Source organism: Electrophorus electricus, chromosome 21 (genome assembly GCF_041902795.1).
Source record: "Electrophorus electricus isolate QZ-2024a chromosome 21, ASM4190279v1, whole genome shotgun sequence".
NCBI classification, from domain to species: Eukaryota; Metazoa; Chordata; class Actinopteri; order Gymnotiformes; family Gymnotidae; genus Electrophorus; species Electrophorus electricus.
In genome coordinates, this window is record NC_137517.1 from 12,430,001 (window position 1) to 12,453,177 (window position 23,177).

Consider the following 23,177-nt stretch of genomic DNA (forward strand, 5'->3'; position numbering starts at 1 on the left):
GCACCGAGAAAAACTCGGCCAGGTAGATGGCATGGCTCGGTACCGCTGGGTCTCAGTGAGGCAGAGGAGATTGCAGTCCCGAATGTCCCTCTGGAACTTTATCCTGGCCCAGAGGTTGTCGAGCTTGTTATCCAGAGACTGGACATTGGCTAGCAGGATGCTAGGTAAGGGAGCTCAGTGTGCCCGAGGCCTCAGCCTGTTCCTTACACCGGCTCCCTTTCCTCACGGCCATTTCTTTGTGTTGCGTCCTTTGTTTTCCCTTAGGATCTCACTCTGCCAACTTAGGTCTGAGGTTAGAAATGGTTTGAGGTGAGTATTTTGTAAACTGAAAGAAACAAGAGGGTTTCTGTCATAAGAGATGCGCATCATAGTAAAAAGAAAAGATAAGAAGGCAAGAATTTCGGAGAAAGTACAAAGTACGGTCGGAGGAGTGGTGACAGCAGTCGACCTCTCTGGCGTCATCTTTATCTTTTCACTAGATAAAATGATAAAACATGTAAACCCAGCAAAAGCACAGGATAATGTCATAACATCAGGAAACCGATATCAGGAGGAATGATGCAGTGAAGTTAATAAAGGCTCAACCAATAACTTTGTTCAATGTGCTTTGTGAGGTACTGGGCAGTGAACATGTGCAACATTTGCTTCGTGCTGAAGTGAGATGTTATCAAGGGGAAAAGTGCTCACAAGGCTCTTTGCACTGCATCTGAGCTACACGTGTTTATGCAAGAACAACAATCTCCCTTTGTGAGTGTATTTGGACACTCAGTATGGCAGGAAAAATTAGTCTATCTCGTTGATAGTTTCTCCTGTTTTGATGAGCTTAACATTGAACGCAGGGCCTCTCTGACACTTTTTGAAGTGTGTGACATAATCAGGGCCATCGGGAACCCCTTCACCTTTCACCTCATAGGAATGACTGAGGATCTGATCTGTGCTGAATAAGAGAAGCTGCTCCAGTTATCATCTGATGAGATACTGATGTCAGAATTCAAACAGATGTAATTGTAGAACTTCTGGATCCAAAGACAGAGTGAATTTTCAACCTTCTCATTAAAAGCTGTGCAGGTTTTGATGTTCTTCGCTAGTGGGGTTGATACTTTCTGTTGTGAGAATAACCTCTCTGCTCTCACCACAATCAAGACTGAGTACCATAACAAAATGGAGGCAGAGTCAGATCTGTGTTTGAAGACCACTGCCCTCATCCTGGACATCGTACAGCTTTACTCAGCTAAACTCCTCAACCCTCTTACTGAAATGGTAAGTGATCACCGTCTGTGTATCTGTGGGATGATTTATAGGAGACACTTGGTCTAAAATGTTTGAGAACTACTGATTTAGATAAACAAAATATCTCTATTCTCTTTATCTACCTGTCTCTACTGTTCTTTCTGAAATCCACACACAGACAAAACACAAAATGTGCTTATTCCTTATTACAACACACCACTATTAATTTAACTGCATTGAACAGACATGTTAAATTGATCGGTTAATTATGCATCAAGATGGTGATTTCTGTTCTCTCTCTTGTATAACACACACACACACACACACACACACACACACACACACACACACACACACACACACACGCACACACACACACACGCACACATACACACGCACACATACACACGCACGCTTTTAATTCAGAGCAAGTTCAAATTGCTTCTTTGTTAACTCCACCCCTGCCTAAGTTTGGAAACAGTCCCACAAGTCAACAGGCAAACAATAGATTAATAGTCAAACAGAATTACGATAATTTGATCAAAGACGCTACCAGACACGGATTCAGTTGGTAAAGTTGTGGAGGAGAGACAGAAGGGTGAGTTAAATTTTATAAAGGAGTTCCATATTCCCTTGGAGGAAACTGAACAAAACTGTTAGTTTGTGTAACAGAGATAAAGAAGCAGTGTGATGATATTGTGCAGAGATTAAGTGCAGGCAGTTCACACTGAGCAGTGGGGAGTGATGTCCACACAAACCCCAGAAGAGGAGAAAGCCCTGGATATACTGGTTCATCAGTGTCTCTTAGGATAAGAGGAGGAACTGATGTGTGTGGAGAAGAATGTCCATCTCCATCCCCTCAGCCTGTCTCTCCACAGTACCCTTCACCTGCTCTAGTCCTGCTGCATCTGCTGGGCCTCTCAGGCAGGACCACAGTCAAAAAGGCAAACAGTGTAAATAGACAAAGGTCAGCACTAGGAAGACCAAAGAGGGGAAACAAGTATGACAGGAAGTGCAGACGTGACACATACAAGAGGGGTCACATCACGGTCACTTTTACAGGAAGTGAGTTGTTATTCACGACTGTAAATCACTGTCCTACCACCAGCTGAGTTCCTGCGTCAGTGATACCTGATTGCTGTCCCATGGTGTGGGTGATAAGAGAATGTGGTTAGTTGTGATTGGTCAGTGATGGTAAACCACCTGGTCTTGGTGAAGATAAGACTGAAGTCAGGGTCTGGAGGTGGAGGGTTTAGGGGGAGAGTTGGAGTGGAGCTGGAGCAGAGCTGGTGGACTGAGCAGTGAGGTTTGGAGAAACCTCTACCTGGGGCTTTCTCTCTCTACTTCTCTCTCTCGCTCACTCTTTCTTTACCTCTCTCTTACTTTATATCCATCTATTGGGTAACATTCAGGTAGTATGACATAATGTAAATGCTTAAGTAACTTTATAAAGTTAGTTATACATATTCTCATCAATTAAACTGTGCTACACAATAGAATTTACTCTAATACCTTTGTAATTATAATTCAGTCAGATAAATGTATTATATTTTACACGTCTTAAATGTTGGTCTACACCTGTTTCCATCGCTGGTTGTAGGTAAGCAGGGCAGGGGTAAGTGAACACTGTAACAAGTGAAAGAGTTATAATGTCAATGTGTGTAAGAGAGAAATATACACTTACAGTGTGTGTGTGTGTGTGTGTGTGTGTGTGTGTGTGTGTGTGTGTGTGTGTGTAAGAAAGAGAGAGAGAGAGAGAGAGAGAGAGAGAGAGAGAGAGAGAGAGAGAGAGAGAGAGAGAGAGAAGTGTGTGATAGGTTTTTTGTGGTGCATTTGTTGAGCACTGCCTGTACTCAGAGGAAAGGCAGCACAAAGACACTTAAGAAGCACTTTAGGATTAATGATTTGGTCAGCTAACACCTTGCATAGTGATTAGGGTACAGGATACAGAGGGGTTTAAGGAACACTCACAAATTAACAAAGTACCTTATGATGGAGATCATGATGTACTAACACCAGTGCAGTAATGTGTTTATGAATGAAAATACTCACACAGCTTTTCTGGATGCTGTAACCAATGGAAGCAGTCTCAGTAGACATTCCTCTGATGGGTCATATTTACTCAGGTCAAACTCATCCAGCTCCTCTTCTGAGTTCAGCAACACAAACACCAGAGCTGACCACTGAGCTGGAGAGAGACTGGCTCCATGGAGACAATGGTCACCTCCTCTGCTCAGGTATGTCTGGACTTCCAGTACTAGAGAATGATCCTTTAGTTCACTCAGACAGTGGAACAGATTGATGGATTTCTCTGGAGATGGATTCTCCCTGATCTTCTCCTTGATGTAGTTGACTGTTTCCTCTTTGCTGTGAGAGCTTCTTTTCCTCTGTGTCAGTAGGCCTCATAAGAGAGTCTGATTGGACTCCAGTGAGAGACCCAGAAGGAAGCGGAGGAAAAGGTCCAGATGTTCGTTCTCACTCTGTAAGGCCTTGTCCACTGCATTCATAAGGAAGTCAGACATGGTTGATCTTTTAAAGAGACCTTTCTTTTGCTGTTTCAACACATTTTTCTTTTTGGAGATGAAGGAGAGAAATGCATATAAAGCAGCCAGAAACTCATGAATGCTCAGATGCACAAAGCTGAACATCTTCCCCAGGTGAAGCCCAGACTCCTCTCTGAAGATTTGGGTACGCACTCCTGAGTACAGTGACACTACTTTGACATCAATGCCACACTCTCTTAGGTCTTCCTCATAGAAGATCAGGTTGCCCTTTTCCAGCTGTTGGAAAGCCAGTTTTCCCAGTGCCAGAATTGACTTTTTAGTCTGTTGAGGATCAGTGTCAGTGTTTCCATGGTACTTTCTATCCTTGTGTTTGATCTGAAAGATCAGAAAGTGTGTGAACATTTGAGTCAGAGTCTTGGGGATCTCTCCACTCTCTGCTTCACCCAACATTCTCTCTAGAACAGTGGCTGCAATCCAACAGAAGACTGGAATGTGACACATGATGTAGAGGCTTCTTGATGACTTCATGTGTGTGATGATTTTGTTGGCCAGGCTCTGATCACTGATTCTCTTCCTGAAGTACTCCTCTTTCTGAGGGTCACTGAACCCTCGTACCTCTGTTACCTGATCAACACACTCAGGAGGGATCTGATTGGCTGCTGCAGGTCGAGAGGTTATCCAGAGGAGAGCAGAGGGAAGCAGATTCCCCTTGATGAGGTTTGTCAGCAGCACATCCACCGAGGTCGACTCTGTTACATTCCACAAGTTCTCATTGTTCTGGAAATCTAGAGGAAGTCAACACTCATCCAGACCATCAAAGATGAAAATGACTTTGTAAGCATCACAGTGTATTAATTGTAATTGTTTTGTTTCTGGGAAAAAGTGATGAAGTAGATCCATCAGACTGAACATTTTCTCCTTCATCAAATTCAGCTCCCTAAAAGGAAGTGGAAATATGAAGAGGACGTCCTGATTTGCTCTTCCTTCAGCCCAGTCCAGAATGAACTTCTGAACAGAGACCGTTTTCCCAATTCCAGCAACTCCTTTAGTCAGCACTCTTCTGATGGGTTTGTCTTTAAAGAGGTCATTGCATTTGATGGGTGTCTCCTGTGTTGCTGGTCTCCTGGATGCTGTCTCAATCTGTCTCACCTCGTGTTCATTATTGACCTCTCCACTCCCTCCCTCTGTGATGTAGAGCTCTGTGTAGATCTCATTCAGAAGAGTTGAGCTTCCTTGTTGGGAAATTCCTTCATTAATTCTTTTAAATGTATCCATTAGTTTGTGTTTGAGATTTCGTTGATATTCAGAGAATAGCTCTAATAAACAGAAGAACATGATCACAAATATTTTATTTTCTTGTTATCTTTGATGTTGAAGTAATTTATCAAAACGCTGAAACACTTTGCACAAACACAGAGAACAAAATTTAGTTATAGTGATACTGCCATCATAAAGCCATGATCCAGAGCTCTTACTGCTCTGTAGTGTGTTAGCAAGGTCTGTCTGGTTCATGTTCCCCATGACATGCAGTGTGATCTTCAGCGCTCCCTCTCTGGCACTGCTCTGATCCTCCTCATCCTCCACCTCTCTCTCAGAGCATGCTGGGTAATCTGGACTCAGCAGCTTCTTAAACTTCTTCAGCTCCTTCTTCACCAGAGAGACGACTTTGTGCTCCAGCTCCTGGTTAGGAATAAACAGCAACAGACAATCAAAAAAACACCACCATGTTACAGAGAGAGATCACTACATGATTTTGTTTCATGATGGAGAACATTCTGGCAGTGTTTGGGTAGTTACTTAAAAAAAAGTAATCCATTACTCATCACTTATCTAAAATTGTAATGGGATTACTGTACTCATTACTTAATGGAAAAAGTAATCTTATTACTTCTGTTACATCCTAAAACCCAAATATACTAGAAATCACCCCCACACTTACATACCTTGAATATGGACTCCAATTGTTTTCTGTAGGTGAGTTCTGCTTTTTCTCTTTGTACACTGTGGACAAACACAACAGACTTTTATGGAGGAATATGTAGCACATTCATACCTGCACAACACATGATTATACAGACAAGTAGATAATATACAAGATTATATATTATCAACACTTGCGTTTCTGCATTTTATAACAGATCTGTGATGCTGCCTGGTGTGCAGCAGCAGAAAGGATGAAGATGCAGGTGTGAGTGTAGAAACTCAAAAAGGCTTTTAATAGAAAGTGAAAGTAAAGCAAATGTGCTAAACACACTCAGCCACAAGAAAACAAAGGTCAACAAACAAGAACAGGAAGACAGGAAACAGGAGAAGTATATACATGGAGGAATCTGGGAAGAGAACAATGCAGAGACTAAGGACAAGTGGCTGGAATGGCAGGTGGAGTTAGGTCAGTAGTGGCAGGAATGGTGGGTGGAGTTAGGCTGGAAAGTGGCAGGAATGGTGGGTGGAGTTAGGCTGGAAATTGGCAGGAATGGTGGGAGGAGTTAGGCTGGGGAGCGGCAGGAATGGTGGGAGGAGTTAGGCTGGGGAGTGGCAGGAATGGTGAGTGGAGTTAGGCTGGAGAGTGGCAGGAATGGTAGGTGGAATTAGGCTGGAGAGAGGCAGGAATGGTGGGAGGAGTTAGGCTGGAAAGTGGCAGAAATGGTGGGAGGAGTTAGGCTGGAAAGTGGCCGGAATGGTGGGAGGAGTTAGGCTGGGGCTTTGGCAGGAATGGTGGGTGGAGTTAGGCTGGGGAGTGGCAGGAATGGTGGGAGGAGCAGGGAGAAGGACAACACACAGATACAACAATAAACAAAGGATGACAAGGGAAAGCAAAACAGACAAAAGGGCTCCTTTACAAGATGATTTGTTAGAAAATAAGTACATTTTATTTATAGAGCACATTTACCACAACAGCAATGACCAAAGTGCTGTGGAAAGTTAGGAAAAATGTCTTAACAAAAACCTGTGAAATGTAAAACAAAAGGAAATGTGCCATCAAACATAAACATGGACAGAGAAACGAAAATGTCAGGGTAAAAAGAAGTGTTTGAAATCTGCACAAGAGGGAGCAGAGCTGATATTCAGAGAAGGACTGTTCCACAGCCTCAGTGCTGCAGCTGAACAGACACAGTCACACTTCAGCTTCAGTCGAGACTGTAGAAAGACACAGTCACACTTCAGCTTCAGTCGAGACTGTAGAACAGACACAGTCACACTTCAGCTTCAGTCGAGACTGTAGAACAGACACAGTCACACTTCAGCTTCAGTCAAGACTGTGGAACAGACACAGTCACACTTCAGCTTCAGCCGAGATTTTAGAACAGGCAACAGCTGATCTGAACAACTCTGAGTGCCAGTGAGTAGATGACTTGTTCCTAAGCATGAACAAAGAATTTGATTTTGGGAAATTTCTCTGAACTTGTAAAAATTATTCCTAATAACAGAATTGATTTGCTGTTCAAATCTGAGATCTGGATCAAAGATAACACCAAGATTTTTATATTTCTAGGAATAATACAAGCAGATTAATCAACTGTTACACAAGTGTTAACCCCTCACTATCTATGTTTACATGTACACCCATGATCTTATATTAGTCTACAACTGTCTTACTTAGATATGATCATGTTAATACTACAGTCTGATTGTTATAGTGTGACATAGTGTCTTAGTTGACCTAAGCTTAGGCTGATTAAAGCATGTGTTCTAGAATAATATTAGCCAGACTATGTGCACATGTAAACACACACTGATCCACGGACTAATTTGTGCTACATTTCTGGCAAAGCCTGATAAACATATTATACATATATTGTACATACATTGTTATATATATATATATATATATATATATATATATATATATATATATATATATATATATATATATATATATATATATATATACATATATATATAGAGAGAGAGAGAGAGAGAGAGAGAGATATTTCCTTATGTACCCCTGTTTTTTTCCCTCAATTTGGACAGAGCACTCTCAAACCATTTCACTGCGAGTTATCTATGTACATGACAAATAAACCAAACTTGAAACTTAAACTGTAATCAAGAGAGTTTATTTTTGTCTAGTCATTAAAAGAGGAGCTCAGCAATGTTCAGTAACAGCATTACTACTGTAGCTAAATCCAGCTCATCTACCTACAGCTTGATCCTGCCCCAACTCCTCTTCTTAAGTGTTCTTCTGCTATTTCTCCCATGTCTTCTCATTAATGCTTCCCTTCGGATTCTGTCCCTACAGCTCTCAAAACCTCAGCTTTAACTGCCATTCTTTATAAAACAGGACTAAATGCTGCACTACTTGATAATTACTGACCCATTTCCAGTCTCCCCTGTCTACTCAGGGTTCCAGCCTCTCAACTACAATCTTTCTTAAATACTCAGGATCTATTTGAACCTTTCCAATCTGACTTCCATACTATGCACAACACTGAGAGAGCCCTGTTACATGGTTTCAATGATCCCCTTCTCTCTACTGACTCTGGTGCCCTGTGTGTTCTCCTCCTTCTAGATCTTCTAGATAGAAGTGCTGTGTTTGACACAATTAAACCATAGCGTACTTATCAGCTGCCTCTCAGACATTGGGATTACTAATACAGTTCTTGAATGGTTTATCTCCTATATCTCTAATAGATCACATTTTGTCACACTTGGTAAACACAAATCACACACTGTTACCGTTACCCAAGATGTTCTCTAGGGATCGGTGCCTGGTCCTCTCCTATTTAATCGATATGTTGCCCCTTGGTCAGATTATCCGCAGGCATGGTCTCCGTTTCCACTGTTATGCTGATGACACTCAGATTTATAGTAGCACCAAAGGTAACACTACCTTACCACTTCCTGCTTTACTCTCTTGTATCAAAGATCTCAAACAGTGGATGAACATAAACTTCCTAGAGTTAAATCCTTACAAAATAAAATTTTAGTTATTGCTTCTAAATCCATAATCGCTAAATTAACTGATTTTAAACTCAGTCTAGATGGGTCTTGGTCAAATCATCAACTGCATTTTGGAACTTTGGTGTACTCCTCACTCTTTCAACCCCACATCATGTCAATGGTTAAAAATGCCTTTTTTTTTACAGTCACAATATCAGTAGACTTAGGCCCATGCTCTCCAGACAAGGTGCTGAAACTCTGGTTCATGCTTTCATCACATCCCATCTTGATTACTGCAACTCTCTCTTCATTTACACCCCAGAATTCTCTTAGATGTTAAAAAATGTCAGCCCAAAACACCCCGATTCTACATCAGTTACACTGGCTCCCTGTCTCTCAACACATTCAGTATAAACTCGTCCTGCTTACATTCAAAGCTCTGCATGGTCTTGCACCTCCCTACTTAGCTGAACTCCTACATCCATACTGCTCCACCCATACACTTAGGTCTTCTGATGCAGGTTGTCTCTCCATCCCTAAATTAAGATTAGTCTCTGTAGGGGCAGATCTTTTAGTGTCATGGCCTCAAAACTATAGAACACTTTACTACAATCTCTCCATCTCTGGTCTTCAATTTCTGCTTTCAAATCGCTTAAAACATAAACATTTTAATGACCTTTCTTCTGTTAATAGTTGATAAATTAATGTGCTAAATGTGTTAATTCATGTCTCTTTCCATGTGTATTGCTATTGTAAAGCAACCTTGAATTTTAGAAATGCACTATTTAAATTTAAACTTATTATTATTTAATTATTACAGTACATACTGAATACAGTATACAGTCAGCTTTAGAATAACTGCCATTGTTTTTAAATAAAGAAGCTGAACTTTAGGGAAATATTCGTAAATGTACAGGTGTGTTTTGTATTCTTGGTAAACGTACACCTGTGCTGTGAGGCTGAATTAGACTGTGCATAAAGGAGACTGAAAATTAATATTTTAATAAACTATAACTATTTTTGCACATCTGTAACTGTACTGTCATAGCACAGACCCCTCCTCATAGATACCTCCCTATGCTTGTGACATTGTGTGTGTGTGTGTGTGTGTGTGTGTGTGTGTGTGTGTGTGTGTGTGTGTGTGTGTGTGTGTGTCTCCCATGTATCACACTTACAGGTTTATACTTTACAATATCTGGAAGATTCGACTGTTTCTCTCTAAAGAGGACACCCAGGTGCTCCTCCAGTCCCTCATTACCTTGAGACTGGGTGACTGTAACTCACTCCTGGCTGCTTCCTCCATGTGTGTCTCCAGGCCCTTACAGCTGATCCAGAATGCAGCAGTACGGCTGGTCTTAAACTTTCTGAAGTTTATACTTATGTTTCATTTCTGTATTGTGTATTGTTTCTCGGTCTCAGTAGAGACAATTGTTTCTGGCAGTATCAGAGATCAAGATTATTTAAGAATATTACCTACTGGTACTATCCAAGGGTTCTCTGAATGGACAACAAAGCACTTTTAAGAAGTCTGTCTGGATAAGGGCATCTACTAAATGCAATAAATATACGTTTATTCTGATATCTCAAGTAAATAAGTGCACAAACCTCTTCCCACTCAGGATATGCAGGCTGGATGAACCGATTTAATCTTCTAATTCAGTGTTCCTCACTCCCAGTGCTGGATAAACTGATTTAATCCCCCTAATGCAGTGCTCCTCACTCCAAGTGCTGGATGAATTGATTTAATCCTCTAATCCAGTCTTCCTCATTCCCAGTGCTGGGAACCTGCAGCACTGCAGTTTAGTGTTTTCCTGCTCCAACACACCTGATGCAACTCATGAAGAACTTCATAATGAGCTGAGTGAGTTTGATCAGGTGGGACTGGGAGTGAGGAACACTGTCCTAAACCAGGAGACTATCACCTCTCATCAGAACACTCTCCCTCTCTGAAGTATAAGTGGAGGACTCCATTTTACCTGAGCTCAGTAGAACAGTCACATTCCCTACGTCATCCTTACCTGAGCTCAGTAGAACAGTCACATTCCCTACATCATCCTTACCTGAGCTCAGTAGGATACACTCCCTCTCTGAACTGCATTGGAATCTTCATTGACTTGTCACTCTTCATGGATACACAGCTGGGTTCCGGGGAGTCTGATCTCTTACCCTGAATAGAACTAAAACACACAATTAAAAAAGATATTGTTTTAATGCCAAAATAGTGTTATACTGCCAAAGTCTAACTTAAAATAGTTTCACATTTTTGGTGTATTTTCTAAAGTAATCATCTCACAAATCCAGAGTTCATTTCCACAGTGACTTTACCCTTTGAGAACTCTCTGCTCACTGTGAGGATGCAGAAGTCTCTGTGTAATTGTGGATGACCAGTTATTGTTCTGGGCTCACGTTCCAAACCTGACTTGGTTATCCAGGTTTATTAGGCTTTTAAACTTTCTGAACTTTCTAAAGTTTATACTTATGTTTCATCCGTATTGTGTATTGTGTCTCAGTCTCAGCAGAGACAAATGTTTCTGGTAGTATTAGAGATCAAGATTATTTAAGAATATTACCTACTGGTACTATCCAAGGGTTTTGTGAATGGACTACAAAGCACTTTTAAGAAGTTTGTCTGGATAAGGGCATCTAAAAAATGCAAGAAATATACATGTATTCAGATATCCCAAGTAAATAAGTGCACAAACCTCTTCCCACTCAGGATATGCAGGCTGGATGATCTGATTTAATCCCCTAATCCAGTGTTCCTCATTCCCAAAGATGGATGAACTGATTTAATCCAGTGTTCCTCATTCCCAGTGCTGGGAACCTGCAGCACTGCACAGTTTAGTGTTTTCCTGCTCCAACACACCTGATACAGCTCATGAAGAACTTCATAATGAGCTGAATGAGTTTGATCAGGTGGGACTGGGAGTGAGGAACACTGTCTTAAACCAGGAGACCATCACCTCTCATCAGAACACTTTCCCTCTCTGAAGTGTATGTGGAGGACTCCATCTTATCTGAGCTCAGTAGAACAGCCACATTCCCTACATCATCCTTACCTGAGCTCAGTAGAACAGTTATATTCCCTACATCATCCTTAGCTGAGCTCAGTAGAACAGTCACATTCCCTACATCATCCTTACCTGAGCTCAGTAGAACACTCACATTCCCTACATCATCCTTACCTGAGCTCAGAAGAACAGTCACATTCCCTACATCATCCTTACCTGAGCTCAGTAGAACACTCACATTCCCTACATCATCCTTACCTGAGCTCAGTAGAACACTCACATTCCCTACATCATCCTTACCTGAGCTCAGTAGAACACTCACATTCCCTACATCATCCTTACCTGAGCTCAGTAGAACACTCACATTCCCTACATCATCCTTACCTGAGCTCAGTAGAACACTCACATTCCCTACATCATCCTTACCTGAGCTCAGTAGAACAGGCACATTCCCTACATTATCCTTACCTGAGCTCAGTAGGATACACTCCCTCTCTGAACTTTAATGGAATGTCCATTGACTGGTCACTCTTCATGGACACACTGCTGGGTTCCGGGGAGTCTGATCTCTTACCCTGAATCAGACTAACATACACAATTAAAAAGATATTATTTTAAGGCCAAAATACTAATGTGTGTATAAATGGTGCAAATAAATTAATATGCATTTATGTCTATCATTGCGATTTTTATTTAATGTTTTTTAAAGAATTCGTACAAAGATGTTGAAAACACTAAATTCGTTATTATGTTTCTTGTTATTTACTAAGTGATCTTCAAGATGATCAGAGTTATACCAGAGAGCATCTTTACATTACTTTACATTGCATTACGCTGGTCTTAAACTTTCTGAAGATTATACTTATGTTTCATCTTTGTATTGTGCATTGTGTCTCGGTCTCAGTAGAGACAACTGTTTCTGGCAGTATCTGATTTAAGATTGTTACCTGCTGGTACTATTCAAGGGTTTTGTGAATGGATATCAAAGCACTTTTAAGAGGTCTGTGTGGCTAAGAACATCTACTAAATGCAATAAATATAGATTTATTCAGATATCCCAAGTAAATAAGTGCACAAACCTATGCACTGCAAGTATGTTTATTTATGTTCTCTCACCTGTCTCCTTTCTGTGTGTGCTGTTCCCCAGAGACACGTATTTTGGAGGTCATGTCTCCTCCTACAGATTATAGCTGTACACCTGCAAACACGCACATGCAGATTAATAATCAGAACACATATTCAATTACAATATTTACATTTACTGCATATGGCAGACACCCTTGTCCAGAGAGACTTACAGAAGTGATTTGTTGTGTCGCTACAAAAAACATAAATAAAGCACCTTTGTAAGTCGCTCAGGATAAGAGTGTCTGCTAAATTTTATAAATGCAAATGTAAACATCCTCATGTGAGCACAGAGAGGTTAGTGTCAAGATCACTACCAGGCTAAAGCCCTGGCTAAACTGCAAAAGAGGGCAGTAAAGATGTGTTTTTATAATAAGTGCATACTCAAAATCACTGTCACACAAATAAACAGCGCAGAACTTCATAAAAAAGCTAGATTTACATGCGCACCGTTGGTACAATACTAGTCTGACACTGTTAGTTGAACTAACACACGATCGTATAAAATCACTGTCTTAGCCAGTTCAAAACACGTAGCCGAGTTGGACGTGTAAACACGTTCTGCCAGATCTACTGGTTCACAGCCCGAAATGCAGCCAAGATCTCCGTTTATCGAGTCACGACCAAGACATTCACGCGCTTTAATCAATCACGAAAAAGACATTCACGCGCTTTAATCAATCACGACCAAGACATTCACGCGTTTTAACGAAGCACGACCAAGACATTCACGCTTCAGCTCGGAATGCACCTATAAGCGAGACATTACAGTATTTTCTCGCTTAATGTTCTCAAAAGAGAAACAGAGTCATTCATGTTTTTGAAGAGCTTTGGTGTAGACAGGCACCTTTACTAACTTTATAAGTACAAAATATAGTTTATTAAAATGAGCAAATAATGCATAAAGTTTAAAACGTAATCTTACAGCACTAAAACAAACTCAAAAACGTGGGTGTAGTGAACAGTATCAGTCCAAAGTGGAAAAGAAGACAGAGGCAGGAAAAATGTGTTCTGTAAGTGCATAGTGGGTCACAGACTAACTCAATCACTGTCATACAAAGAAACAGTGTCGAAATATCACTTAATAATATTACTAATAAATATTATAAATATTACTTCTTTAGTTACACTGACATGCACACTATTGGTACAATACTAACCTCACACTGTCAGTCTAATTACGACATGATCGTGTAAACAGCACGGTCTTAGCCTGATAAAACAACTAGTCTACATCTAGTTGGACACCTAAACACTTACTGTTAGATCTACTGGCTCACAGTCCGAGACATTTGTGACACTTCCTGCAGTACGACGCCTGTTCTATTTGCGCAGTTTGTTTCTGCGTAGAGGACAAAATATAAATATATTAAGTATATAGTGCGTTTATTAGTACTTTTTATACAGTTCATGTAAACATATTGATTCGGACCAATTTCTCAGATGAGCCTAGAACGACTTTAGTTTCGTTATTCTGAATCAGACGACCTCAGTTCTATTGCTGCATTTCGCGTAAACGAAGACACCTACTGCAACAGAATAGCGGCTAAAAGCTTTACGTTTTCAGACATTAACCTGTTAATATTAAATTCTGTTAATATTAAATTTAAGAACTTGTTCTTTGAGTAGTATAAGTTCATATAATTCTTGATTGACAGCTCAGATTCAGATACTCACCGGCTTTCTTTTCTAAAGATATTTGCATTCCGCTTCTTAAAATGGAGCACAAAAATTTCACTTTCGCGTTAAACCGGACTGAACCGGTTTTGTCAAGGATAATTGTTTTTTAGGGGCCGGACTGCTGTGACCAGTCACAACACTTTATCCAACCTTCTGCGGGAGAGAGAAATCAGAGCTACAGTATAGAACTGTATTTAAATAACACAGAATAGCGTAGAACAGTGACAGTAAATTAGCAGTGGATTTGGACTGTGGGAGAATTTTGTTTGTCATGGAGCTTATACAGCACAGCTGTTCTGAGCAGACGTTTACTTAGGTTTTCACACACACACACACACACTCACACACACACACACACACACACACACACACACTCACACACACACAAACACACACACACACACACACACACACACACACTCACACACACACACACACACACACACACACACTCACTCACACACACACACACACACACACACACACACACACACACACACACACCCACACAGAGAGAGAGAGAGAGAGAGACAGGTTATTAGTTTGTGTGTAATACCTATACTGTGCTCACAAACTCTATATAAAATGACTATTTATTGTCATTACGTTTCGTTTCTAGCATACACTCCCCTGATATGACAGTTCAAACCATTTTGAGTGTTTGAATAAACCATTTTCAAATGGTATCTTGGGTCTCTCCTCTGCTGATCGCCATGTCCAGTTCACATGCCCAGTGATGTAGTGGTATAAGCCAGTATGTGAACGTTTAGTTTGTGCCCAGACATGTATCTGAGAAGAAGACGAGCCAAAAGACGTTAATCAGGCAGATCTGTTTACTAGTAGGTAACATCTAAGGTCAAGGTTATGATGGAGCTGTAGACATAAGTGAATGTTTTAAGGGACTTCAGACAAAAATTCTGAATAAAAGGTCAAAACACCACAAGGGACATAATCTGCATTAATCTGGTGTTGGCAAAAGTGCAAAATCAAACATCTGTTTTGTTAAAAAAAAATTTCACACAGTATTGACGTGTAACTCGCAGCATTCACGGATCTCCTTTGCTCGCATGCAAAATCTACATGTGCTCACTCATATTTGCTCTGCTCTCGCTTACATTTACTTTGCTCTGCTACAAAACTGCTTGCACGTGTTTAGATATATCCTGCTCTTACACAAACTTGCTCTTCTGCACACACAAACACATACTGTACTCTCGCGAATGTTTTTGTGTTCTTGCGCACAAGAACACAATTCTTTAATTTCATTATTATTAACTGTGAATGAAAAGGAAAGTCATCCATGATCATGATACAAATGTTATTATAAAACAGTTAGAACTTTAAAATAATTGCGGCACTTTCATATACATAATATTATGTGCCATTTCACAAAACAAATATGAATGTATTTAACACATATTGTTCTTATACTGTATAATATGTATGACTCGGGAATTTGCTCAAATAGATAAAGAAATAATATTATTTGAACTTACAGTAATATGCTCTGCTATATAAAGGAAAATTACCAATCTGCTACCATTTAGTGTTAGTAACCAACTTTGGTAGAGTACAAATTCACTCATTAGCCACATTATTTACCACTAATATCTGTAGTTCTGAAATTGACCACCTTGTGGTTTCCGTTACGTCTCCTTCCTGATCAGGTTTATCAGAGGCATGACAATGGTTTTACTGCTTGATAAAAGTCAGACACTTAAAGTCAAATTGCCACTGCTGGCGTTACTGCGTCAGTGAACTGTTCCACTAAGACGCATTAATGTAATTATGACATCACAACCTAAGGAAAGTGTAAGTTATTTAAAAGCGTTCCAACACACTAAATACCTACATGATTTTCTGAAGGAGGACAAGGTGATTTTCAAGGTATAGTCCGACCAGAATTATTGGATATTCTAATAGTTTTCAGGAATAGTATCAATATTACTTGCATGATTTATTATATCATTAAATTAAGTGCGCCGTTAATTATAGAAATATCTAAAATATTTTATATTATCCGTGTATCCCCTGGATTCAGGAACGATCGTGAAAGGCCAAATTAAATCAATAGAGAAACATGATGAGTTTTTCTCAACATGGGAAATTGTTGACCAGGAACAAAACGTGGACACTAAAAGAAATGACGCAGGTATGCAATTTTACTGCCAAGCTGAAAATATAATATTTGTCTGTCTGAACATCAATCCGATCTGTTTGCTCTTTTTTTTAATCCAGACGATATCCGAGCTGCAGAAGGACAACTTTAACCTGCGCATGCGTATATGCTTCCTCAAGCATGAGGGCGGCTCGCAGAAGTGCAGCAGTTGTACAGAACAGATTTACAACGCGGCAGAGGAGCGTTTCCCAGTGGCGACGCAGCAAAACTTAGACGTGAGGAGACCCGAGTCTAGTTTTTGTAATCAGAGCCGGTTAATTGAGAGGACGAGACTGGGGACACTTGTTAATCACACTCCGCACCTAGATAAAGGGAGGGCGCTAAAAAATCTAAATACAACTTGAAAAGGCAATAAATTGACCTTCTCAAATGCATAAATTATTCTGCCCAAACCTCTTTATTCTCTTCCTTTGTAGAATAGTTTTAACTGCTACTGCAGTAGCAGGACCAGACACGTCTCTTGAATTGAATTATTTCTTCATTTCACGTAATGCTCTTCATCCACCTGTCAGGAGTTGAGCAGGTGCAGAGAGGAACTGGAGAAGATGGAAGCGCTTTTCCATCAAGAGAAGACGCTCCGCCTACAGCTAGAGATCCAGCTACAAGCCTACACATTACAAGACCCGCCCTCTGAGGATCAGAGCCAATCAGAGGAAACCATTGAAGAGCTGCACAGGTCGGTACAGGCCTATATTTAATTCTGATAAGAAACATTGTTCATGGAAGATTTCCCAGTTAGAAACTCGGGCTGTTTCTCCAGGACAACCACATCAAAACAACAAAATTATTTGACATATTTCCATTTTAAATGCTAATTTCTGACCACTTAAGTTAAACCTTAGGGCCTTCATTAAACAATAATAATCCTTAGCTAGTAAATCGCTGTACTTTAATTATAGAAGAAATTATCCTTAGAAATGCTTTGTTTTTTATTCTTAGCAAAAGACAGTTATATTATAGTACCTAGTCCTGAGCTGGCACACACCATTCTAATGTCACAGTGATTTCAGTGGAGTTTCTCCATGTAGTTCCATGTAATTGGAATGTAATTCCAAGATGAATCTGTGTGCAGAGAGTCCATCTCATAGTTCTAAATGAACATGTGAAATAAAATGTAGCCTAATCGAGTGTGTGTGTGATGGATGTCAGGTACATAGAACAGCTGCAGGGGGAGCTCAAGGCTCAGAACACCATAATCAATCAGCTGAGGAACAGGAGCACCAATCAGAGCAGTGGACACCAGCCTGGCCACGCCCACAACTCCACACTCACCACCCTGAAAAAGGATGACATACGTGTGAGTGTGTATGTGTGTGCAGGTGCATGTTCCTGCATACATGTATGCTTATTAAACTGTTACTTTAAGACACTAAAACTTTAATGTTTTAATTAGGCTATGAGAATACATTAAAAATTATAAATTGTATACTATATAGGGAAATCCATTTGAACTAAATGTTTAGTATATTTGTACTCTATGTATTCTCTCTCTCTCTCTATTTAGGATCTGAAGAACTTGTTGGAGTTGAAAGACTCTGAGCTGCATGAGACCAAAATCAAACATGAGGCCAGTAAAAACGACCTCCAACAGGCCCTGAAGGACAAAGAGAAACAGATTCAGGTGGGTGTCTCCAAACACATGGCAACCTACAGGTAAAAACAGGCGTCCAAAAATATGCTCTTAATACAAAAGACCTATAGAGCTGACTAAGCATATTATCTGCACATTTATTATAAACATTTTCTTGTGGTTTAAAACAAAAGTGTGAAAAGAGAAAGGACTAAAACACAGGTCTGAAAGGGAACGACACCTTTACCAGACACACTCCTCAGCTTTATACAAAATGTCTGTGAAGCTTGGAGCCTCATTTAACCCCTGCCTGAACTCTGACCCCTGCAAGAGAAGGACTCTGCACCAATATTCCTCATCACACCAGATGGGGGCAGCAGGGAGTAACACTGCAGCAGGGGGTGTGTGCATTTATGAGGGTGATTGTTGTTGTGTGTGAGCAGGGGCTGCATGACATTCTGGAAGGTCACATCCAGGATCTAGCTGAGAAAGATGCTGCGCTAGCAGAGACCACATCAGAGCTGAATAATCTGGAATCTGATGTGGGCAAACTCATTCTACAGCTTGAGAACAGAAAGCAGCAGCTCCAGGTAGCAACCCGACGTTTCATTCAGTCAGACCAGGTGCAGGGCGGAGTTTAGTGTTTTTAACATACTAAAAATACACCTGATTCACAACTCATCTGATATAATGGACCAGTACTCTAAAGATTAAGACTAGGTTTAGTCTGGATGCAAAGAATGGTTCCTTAAGTTGAATTGACTCTATTGAATCTCACACTCTGAATTTGATGTTTATTTACTTTGTTCATGTTTATATTCAGACTAAGGAGCTAAACTAAGGTTTAGAAAGGGAAGTGATGCAACTAGTGCTGTCCTAGACAATAAAATGTATAATATAATTTACCCAACATAAGACATTTCTAATTATTTCAGTATAAGGGCTCTGATCCTTGTTTGGAGTCATTATTTCTAACTACTGGTTTCTCTGTGTTTATGATTGCACACACACATACAAGGAAGAGGATCCAATTGCAAGAGGTTTTATAGTGAAATCAAACAGATCAGAGGGGTCAGGCAGGTATTCGTAGTCCTGTTGATTCAAGGTCCATAACATGGGGCAGAGTCCAGGGGTGTCCAGGGGTCAGGCAGAAGTCGAAAACCAGAAAGACAAAACCATAACTGAACCACTTGGTATGCAAAATAAGGTTGGCAATACTTCATGACGTGAGTGTGAGGGAGGGGAGCTTAAGTAAGGGAGCAGTGATGAGAGAAACAATGATCAGGTGTGTGCTAGTATTCCAGTAAACCAGATTGGAGGCGTGTGTGGGAAGAGGTAGGCGTGGCAGTGCAGGGCTGAGCGTGATTCCTGGGGTTTGTAACACTCTGTCTCTCTGTGATGATCATAGCTCATGTCTGGGCAGCTACAGGAGAGTGTGAGAGAAAGTCAGCTCCTGAAACAACGCCTGAGATACACAGAGGCCTTCACACATCCTACATACCAGATCCAAGGTACACTCTGCACTGTGGGACTGATGGGGTCTTTCATTTTTGTCAAACTACTCTTGCTAAGTTATTTTCAAAGTGAAAAACCAAATATAGATGTAACATATATCTATAACAACCTTGTAACCTGCTGCTAAAGATTTTTCTTATTTTAATACCCTGTACATAATTGTTTGCATTATAACTATCAAAAATGCTGTTGACAAATATATAAGAAGCTCCTGATGTGGTTTTATCAGCAGTGGAGCAGCATATGTTGGAGATTCATGAACTGAAACCAACACTGCTGGAGACTATCAGGAGGACCCAGGACCTGTACAGACATCTGCAGGCCGCTGAGCGAGGTGCAAACACCAGTTCTACAACACGGGGACACAATCCAGAATTAGCCAAGCTATCCTCATTTACTAAAAATGTTCACTTGCGGAACCTGAAAAATCACGTCTTCCATTTCCACTTGAGAGTAGATGAAGATGGTGGTGAGTGTAATGATTTAATGAAGGTGTAACAAATGACTTCAGCAGAAAGATAATGACTTAATAGAATTTGTACAGTTACACCTGCAAGGTGTTTTAAGTGGCACCATTTAATGAAAGGTTGTCAGAAAACAGATGCACATTACAGAAATGACTGGAGGTGTGGAAGGTATACTTTTAATAACCTCTTTACCGTTACACATCGTTGTTTTGTTGTTTTGTGTTGTGTATTCATGTCACATTAATGCACTCTTGTTCATCTTGCTCTCGTAGCTTCAGTAAAGAAGGACCATTCTGGGAGGAACAGTGGCAGTGTGTGCAAGAGCAGCTTCAGATCAGTGATCAAAGCGTTGATCTGCTGCTCAGATCCTGCCCAGCCCTGCCTCTCCTCCAGGGCCCATGTTCATGGCCTCCACGTCCTGGTTCCACGTGAGAACTATGACACGCTGCTGGAACAGATGTGTGAGGGGAGGGGTCTGATCAGTCGCGCGAGTGAACTGATCCAGCAACGCCTGCAGACCCACGGCCGACATCACATGCAGGTCCACGTGAGCCCAAGCACGCGACACACAGATTCAATTGGTTAATCGTCACATTTCATGGATAATTTTCACTGAGCTGATTTTCCTATTTCAAATGGACCATTTGTCACTGACTGTGAGGATTATTGAAGGATAAAGAGGCCCAGCGGAGGGCGAGTGGGAAATATTAATCCTTCATGTCTGTTTCAGCCAGTGGATCAGAACCTGCTCAGAAGCCTCTTATACATCATCAATGTCACTCAGACAACTCTAGAAGAGGCCAGCAGACTGTTGACATCTTTATCAGATGTCTCTAAAGAACAGAACCACGACAGAGTAGGAGTTATTTACCACTTTTTGCATCTTTCATAAGTACCACACCAGTAAGAAGTGAAATTCATTTAGCTGTTAGCTAAGTCTATTTACTGGAAGAACTTCATATTGGACTAAATTATGTTTTTTTGATTGACACATACGAATAATATGATTATTTTGGATTTTTGCACATTTGTAAATTATTTATTTATTTATTTTTCTTTAGTTCTGCCATCATGAAAACCTCAAAATGCAGAACAAGCTGAAGAAACCAAAACTAGAGAAATCATATAAGATGAATAAGATGCTTTCAAAGGCTGTCAAAACACTACGGCGATTCAAACGTTGAGCAACACTGACATTAAAATGATCTCCTGTGATTATTTTCTCTGTGATGGTCATATTCCACCCCTCTATCATCCATCAGTCTGTGCACCATCATACATTCACTCTTTCATTGTTGTTGTTTTTAGTAATTAAAATAAAATAAGTGTTGAAATAAAACTACATTCTGAGTATAGATTTTTTTCAAACTTATTGATGATTCTTCATTATGATTTAATTTTTTTACACCCTTACATACTAATAATTAAAAATTGGACAATTCCATGCAACATTTATTTATTAGAATGAATTTTGAATGTCCAAAAATAATAGCATTCTGCAGCAGTCAAGACAAACTTGCAAAAAGTCAGCAAGTTTATTTCTTTTAAAGATCCTTAAGAGACTCAAAATTATGCAAGTACAACAAAACTGTGCAAGTATAAAAGCAATGTAGGAAAAATAAATAAATTTAGCTAAATCAAAATAAATTCAACAATACCTCTTGATAGTTTTTCCTCATGTGAAACGCTTCTACATCACTAAATCAGGGTTTTGCAGTCTCAAAGTTATAGCTACTATAATAGTTTGCTAAATGAGTAGAAATTAAATAATTTTCACACATCAGGGATGTTTATTGCTACGCTAAATTCAGTATCATAAGTATCAAAGTGATCACAAGTCATAGTTATAAACCACAATGAGGAAATAGTCTTTTTTATCCCTCTTATAACTGGGTTTAGGCTACAATTTATTATGTAGTGATTTAGATACAGTAAAATAAACAAGTGATAATATCTGGAGGGAAGCTTAAGCCTGACCAAGTATGTCTGGTTTAGTAAATGTGACTGTGTAGACCCGTAATATATTATTATTATTATTATTGTTATTATTAATTTAATTACCATCAAAGCAATTGCTTGGCATGTTTAAAAAGTATCTAGAATGCTAGAAAAGCTCTTCATTTGCTTGCTCACGTCTTTGCACAAAACACGTGTTCTTTTCATTCATAAAATAACAAAATATGCAAGCAAATGGATGTTACTCCTGTAGCAGGGGTGAATAAGGGACAAGACCCTCCTTTCTTAGAGTCCACAGTTTCTGTTTGAAGAATGAAGAGTTAATGTCTTTGAGTGACAGCAATCCTCACCAAGGTGTGAAGGGGGAAGGGGAGGCGAAGCTATCAAATGACTTCACAACCAATGTCCAAGCACGAGCGGCGTGATTGGCAGCTGTTTCAACAAATAGAGGACGCTTAGATGAATACGCAGACACCTCACCTGCCTTATTTGTTTACCCACTACGTGAGTTTGAAATATGCGCACTGCTTTGTGTTCTAAGCCAGATGAAGTGTAGCACATGCGAGTGAAGCTGTTTGGCAAAACTGATACAGTAATCCATATTGTTTTTACTTAATTTGATTACCAATACTAAGGGACATCATGGAAAGGAACAGGCTTATTTTAGCTGAAGTTTATGTGGAGTTCTTTGGGTGCAGTTATAAGATGGAAGCTGAGAGACGGTTCAGTGGCTTCTAGCATGGATTAGCTTCAATGTTTGCATTGCAAAGGACTGGATATTTCCATTCACTGCTGAAAATATTCACAATCCTCCTACAAAATGTAAGTATACATGAGAAAGCATACTATTTCTTTACAGTATTACAGCACTATCCCAGCATAATCATTTAACATAATAACAATGAAGAATTTAATATTGTCTTTTAATAAGTGCATTGTACATTGAGCATTGTTGTGATGTTTTAGCAAAAAGAATATTGCACACTCAATGTATAGTGACTGATGACTTTGTGTGCATTTAGATGTCTAGGACACCTAGTAGAAAATGCTGTGCAGCTA

General features: G+C 40.0%; 1 pseudogene; it reads right to left on the reverse strand.

The window, feature by feature from the left end:
- LOC145652829 (protein NLRC3-like) overlaps positions 1 to 14,555 on the reverse strand; it is a 16,552-nt pseudogene extending 1,997 nt beyond the window's left edge.
- Between the last annotated feature and the right edge of the window lie 8,622 nt (positions 14,556 to 23,177).